We start from the raw sequence: 6539 nt of genomic DNA on the forward strand, positions 1-6539 counted from the left end.
TATTTTAGGCCAGGGAATTGCTTTCACACTATAGGTGTTGCAATATCTGACACCCTTTTTAGAAAGACAAGTGTTATAGACAGGGAGCCCATAAAAGTTCATTTTAATTAAGCACTTAATTTTCACCCAGAAGTGAAAGTTTCCACATGTAAGTAAAGTTTCTCACTATGTGGGCTTTCACAATGACTTGTTGAGAAAATTAATTCTAACTTTCACATAAAACTAAAATTGTAATCCTACATAAAATTAAAAATGAAAGGTGACTGGGGCACCTGGGTGGCTCAGTGGGTTAAAGCCTCTGCCTTCAGCTCAGGTCATGATCTTGGGGTCCTGGGATAGAGCCCCGCATCAGGCTTTCTATTCGGAAGGAAGCCTGCTTCCTCCTCTCTCTCTGCCTCCCTCTCTGCTTACTTGTGATCTCTCTCTGTGTTAAATAAATAAATAAAATCTTAAAAAGAAAAAAAAATGAAAGGTGACAGACATTTTGCCTTTAATTGATGATAGATACATATTGATTTAAATATAGCAATTTAGGGGCACTGGAGTGGCTCAGTTGGTTAAGCGTCTGCCTTTGGCTCAGGTCATGATCCCAGGGTCCTGGGATGGAGCTCCACATCAGGCTTCCTCCTTGGCCAGGAGTTTGCTTCTCTCTCTGCCTGACTCTCCTGGCTTGTGTTTGCTCTCTCTCACATACCACTCTCTCTCTCTCAATAAATAAATAAATAAATAAGCAAATAAATAAAGCAATTTAAAGAAATTCTACTGATGAAATTTATATGGGGTGTGTAGTTGAACTTTGCAAAGGGATAATGTGGTAGGACATCATAATATACCAAATTTTCTATAAGCTTCTTTTTTCTTCCCCAACCCTCCCCACCTCACCTTCCTTCTTTCCTCTTTCCCCTCTTTTTTCTCCTTCCTTCTTCTGTGATTTTGTTTTTTAGAGATTTTATTTATTTAATCATCAGAGAGAGAGCACACCCACAAGCAGGTGGAGCAGAGGCAGAGGGAGAAGCAGGCTCCCTGCTGAGCAAGGAGCCGGATGCAGGACTGGATCGCGGGACCCTGGGATCATGACCTGAGCCGAAGGCAGACGCTTAACTGATGGAGCCACCCAGGTATCACCCTCCATCTGTGAGTATAAAGATAGTCAAAATTGTTTCTTTTTTCTTTGGTCCCTTTTTCATTTGTATCTATATAATGTGTTAAGCCTACACATTAGGCTAAACACATTAGCCTTCACTGAAAACCCTTCACTGTGTTAAAAATGGGTGACCTAGGTAATTATTTCTGACTTCAGGGAGTTCACACTTTATTATAGTAAAAAGTCATGTACTGAGCTCATCGCAGTATCCTCAGACACTTAAATACAAGTAAAATGAGTGGTTTGCTTGAGACCACAGAGATGAGAGTGATTAATATTTTGGAGTGAAAGTGTGGTTTAAGCAGTGATATGCTAGATTTGACTTGTACTTATGTGGGGATGAGTTTTATGGAAGAGATGTGTTTTGAACTGAGCTTTAAACGATAGACAGAAGGGTTTTTTTTGTCAGGTTACAAGGGAGAACGGGCTGGGGAAGGGCACCAGGTGATAATCATGGCGACTATTTACTGGGCACTAGCTGTGGGCTAGGTATTTGCTAAGTCAGCACTTACATACACTATCAGATCCATCCTTGAAAGGTCCTGCAAGGTAGATCTTACCAACACCATTAAACACAGAAAATGGAGGCTTTGGGATTTGAAATCATGTTTGTCATCTGAAAGGCTTACCATTGCACTTGACTGCATCATAAATAAATAAGTGGATATGGGGAAGTTTTGGGGAGTAGACTAAGTTTAAGAAAACAGAGTATTTCTCTTATCACCATTTTGCATAGCCTGCTACTTTCTGAAATTATATATAAACTCTTCTGGCAGGAACAAACTCACTTTTTAGGCAAACTCACTGATAAATCCTCGATATTATACAATCTGTTGGCCCTTTAAGATATTTTGTATTAAGATATTATATTCAGAATATTAAATTCCAAGAGAGCAGTGAGTGATAAGGTTGACATAGCTAACACATAAAGTTGATTGAAGTTGTGACCTGCCCAGTGTTTTGGACTGACAAATTTGAGTGGGCTGCAAGGGGAAGGCATTAGACAAAGTCAGCTGCCAGAAACAGACTGAGAGAAGAGTTTCACAGCATATTTAGCCAATAAAGAGATTAGTATGTAGAATACACAAGGAACTTCTGCAAAGCAACAAGGATAAGACAGGAAAGCCAATCTAAGTGGGCACAATGCACAAATAAGCAATTCCCAGAAGGAGAAATACCAAATGACCAGTGACTATGAAAAAGAGATGCAAAAATGCTCCTTGCAGATCCTGCACTGAAGGAGAAGCAGGCAGGTAACATTGTCTTCCTCCTGCGACTCTCCCAGCAGGTTCTCTCTGGGAGAAGAACTCTTAAGGAAAAACTGATAGTGCCAGTTGCAGAAGAGGCAGTCATCCCAAACAATATCACTGTACTGGGTATTGGACAAGTTGGAATGGCGTGTTCCATCAGCATTTGGGCTGATGAACTTGCCCTTGTGGATGTTTTGGAAGATGAACTTGAAGGAGAAATGATGGATCTGCAACATGGGAGCTTATTTCTTCAGACACCTAAAATTGTGGCAGATAAAGATTACTCTGTGACTGCCAATTGATTGTGGTGGTGACTGCGGGAGTCCGCCAGCAGGAGGGAGAGTGCCGGCTCAATCTGGTGCAGAGGAATGTTAATGTCTTCAAATTCATTATTCTGCAGATAGTCAAGTACAGTCCTGACAGCATCATAATTGTGGTTTCCAATCCAGTGGATATTCTCACACATGTTACCTGCAAACTAAGTGGACTACTCAAGAACTGTGTGATTGGAAGTGGGTGTAATCTGGATTCTGCTAGATTTTGCTATTTTAAGGCTGAAAAACTAGGCATTCATCCCAGCAGCTGCCATGGATGTATTTTGGGAGAACATGGTGATTCAATTGTGGCTGTGTGGAGTGGAGTGAATATGGTAGACATTTCTCTGCAGGAACTGAATCCAGAAATGGGAACAGATGACAGTGAAAATTGGAAGGAAGTGCATAAGGTGGTGATGGAAAGTGCCTAAGAAGTCATCAGGCTAAAAGGATATACCAATTGGGCTATTGGATTAAGTGTGGCTGGTCTCATTGAATCCATGTTGGAAAATTTATCCGGGATTCATCCAGTGTCAACAATGGTGAAGGGGATATATGGCATTCAGAATGAAGTCTTCCTGAGCTTTCTGTGTAATCTGAACACTTGGGGCTTAACCAGTGTGATTACAGAAGCAGAAGGATGATGAGGTTGCCCAGCTCAAGAAAAGTGTAGGTACTTTGTGGGACATCAAGAAAGACGTAAAAGATCTGTGAATCCTGGCTTTTAGGCTGTAGAAATTTAAAACTACAATGTAATTAACTGTGAGCCTCTAGTTTTTCATCCATATACATGGATCATAGTTTGCTCTTATTTTCCTAAATATGTGAATCTAGGCTCACAGAATCAAAGCTGATGCTTGGTTTAATGCTTGCAATATGAGCCCTTAAACAAATAAAATTAACTATTGTAGTGTGCTTTAAAAAAAAAGTAAAAAAAATAAAGAGATGCAAAACTTTACTAGAGAAATCCCCCCCCAATGCAAATTAAATAACCTAGCCTTCAGGAACTCAGAAAAGTATGTCACAATTTTGGTTAAACTAACACTTGGTGCTTATATTATTGTGATTATGTGAACATTATTCATATCTATGATTTTATCTCATTTGATTTATGGCTTTTAAAAACATTTATTAAGGCATGATAAACAATACAAGGACACATTTAAAGTAGAAAATTTGATAAGATGTTACATAAGTTTATACCAGTGAAACTATCACTATAATCAAGATAATGGACATACCCATCACCCTGAAAATTTCCTGTGTCCCTTTGGTATCTTTCTGTACTACCATCACCTGATAGGCAAACACTGATATGCCTTTTGTTGTGAAGATTTGTTTTCATTTTTAAGAATTTTGCATAATCAAATCATGGAGCATTAGTCTTTTTCTGTATAGCTTCTTTCACTTATTTTGAGATTTTATAATTATTTTGAGATTCATTCATGTTGTTGCAAATAATAAGTTTATTTTTATTGCTAAATTTATTCCACTGTATGGATATACTACCATTTATTTATCTATTCAATTATTACTGGATGTTTGGATCATTTCTAGTTTTTGGTTATTACAAATAAAAATGTTATGAATATTCATGTCCGAATCTTTGTATGGTCATATGTTTCATTTCTCTTGGCTGGTTAGCTAGGGGTAGAATGGTTGTATTATATGGCAGGCACATGTTTGACTTTTTTTTTTTAAGGATTTTATTAATTTGACACAGAGAGAGAGATCACAGTAGGCAGAGAGTCAGGCAGAGAGAGAGTGGGAGGCAGGCTCCCTGACAAGCGGAGAGCCCGATGCAGGGCTCGATTCCAGGACCCTGAGATCATGACCTGAGCCAAAGGCAGAGGCTTTAACCCACTGAGCCACCCAGGAGCCCCGATGTTTGACATTTTAAGAAACTGCCAAACCATTTTCCAAAGTGGTTGTATCATTTTACATTCATATTGTCACTGTATGAGAATTCTAATTTTTCCACATCCTCTCCAACACTTAATACTATCAGTCTTTCGTCTTTTTAATGTTAGCCATTCTAACAGGTATATAGTTGGATCTCATTGTGGTTTTAATTAGAGTTGCCCCAACAACTAATGATATTAAGCATCTCTTCACATTCTTATTTGCTATCCGTGTATCTTCTTGAGTGAAGTGTATGTTCAAATCCTTTGCTTAATTTTGTTTTTTATTTTAATTTATTTATTTTTAAGTAGGGTCCGTGCCGAGTGTGGAGCCCAATGCAGGGCTTAAACTCATGACACTGGGATCAAGACTTGAGCTGAAGAGTCTGATACTTAACTGACTGAGCCACCTAGGTGACCCTCTTTGCTCATTTTTTTTTTTTAAGATTTTATTTATTTATTTGACAGACAGAGATCACAAGTAGGCAGAGAGGCAGGCAGAGAGAAAGAAGGAAGCAGGCTCCCTGCTGAGCTGAGAGCCTGATGTGGGGCTCGATCCCAGGATGCTGAGATCATGACCTGAACCGAAGGCAGAGGCTTTAACCCACTGAACCACCCAGGCGCCCCCCCCTTTGCTCATTTTTAAGATTGAGTTTTAAAAATGTTACTGTTGAGCTTTAAGTTCATCTCTGTATTTATGGGTACAAGTCATTTATAGATCTTTGATTTACAAATATTTTCTCCCACTTTGTGGCTTTTATTTATTCTCTTAACTTTTGAAAAGCTTTCAAAAAACAAAAGCTTAACATTTCGATGAAGTTCATGTTACTAATTTTTTCCTTTGTAGATTGTGTTTATGGTCTTATATCCAAAAATCTTTGCCTAATTCAAGGTCACAGGGATTTTTTCCTGTGTTTTCTTTCAGGAGTTTTATGATTTTAGGCTTTATGTTTAGGCTTATGATCCATTTTGGATTAATCTCTGTGTATGGTGTGAGGTATAAGTCAAAGTTCTTTTGTGTGTGTGTGTGCACACGCACGCACGCGTGCACATGTGGATTTCCAATTGTTCCAGCACTATTTGTTGAAGACTATCTTTTCTTTACTGAATTTCCTTTGCATCTTTATGGAAGATCAGCTTTGTGGGTCTATTTCTAGCTCTCCATTCCATTCTACTAATTTATTTATGTATCTTAACTCTAATCTCACATTGTCTTTACTGTCTTTACTTTTTCTTTTTTACTTGTCACAGTGAAGTTTATGAAAAAACACTGGTATGGAGACACAGAGATAGACAAATACATTTAGGTGGGGTGGCTCAGGTGAAATTGTGACTTCTTTACATTGATGTCATATTTGCTGAGGGCACACAGGTCAAGCCCTCCATGGTTATAGTGTACGTGTGGTCCTTTCTCTGCCAGAAGCTATGTCCTTCATTTTGCGGTGCCACGGACATCACTGTAAATACCTGAAATGAATTTCTGGGCATCTAGAGAGATGGGCCAAATTATGCTTGGATGTGAGGTCCCAGTGCCAGCTTGATTTCGGGAGTAGCCAGTCTTGGTATCTGGGATCTTAGGTGTGTGATTCTCCACCTGTGCCTTGGAGTCTGCTAGCAGCTTGCTGAACACTTCCAACTTCAGGTCTTTGTGGCTATGCTTGGTAGTATGTAGAGCCTATTAGACATGGCCCAACCCAGGGTGGGAGTTGGCATTACATGAGTGGGGGCTGGAGGGATGGGCAGGGAACCAGTGCTCTAGCCCCAGGACCCCTGGTTCTCCCCAAGGTTCCGGGGGGCTAAATAGTCTCTTCAGATCTTTTTTTTTTTTTTTTTTTTTAGATCTTTTTACTATAGTCGTATTGTAAGTCTTGAAGTCAAGAAGTATTAATCTCTAAACTTTATTCTTTTAAAAATTTGTGTGGCTATCCTT

The 6539-nt window shown here is 39.2% G+C and overlaps 1 pseudogene; it reads left to right on the forward strand.

Moving 5' to 3' along the window:
- The first annotated feature begins 2357 nt into the window (after window positions 1-2357).
- On the forward strand, window positions 2358-3501 carry LOC122890260 (annotated as a pseudogene).
- The last annotated feature ends 3038 nt before the right edge of the window (window positions 3502-6539 follow it).

The sequence above is a fragment of the Neovison vison genome, chromosome 11, assembly GCF_020171115.1.
Source record: "Neovison vison isolate M4711 chromosome 11, ASM_NN_V1, whole genome shotgun sequence".
In the NCBI taxonomy this organism is placed as follows: Eukaryota; Metazoa; Chordata; class Mammalia; order Carnivora; family Mustelidae; genus Neogale; species Neogale vison.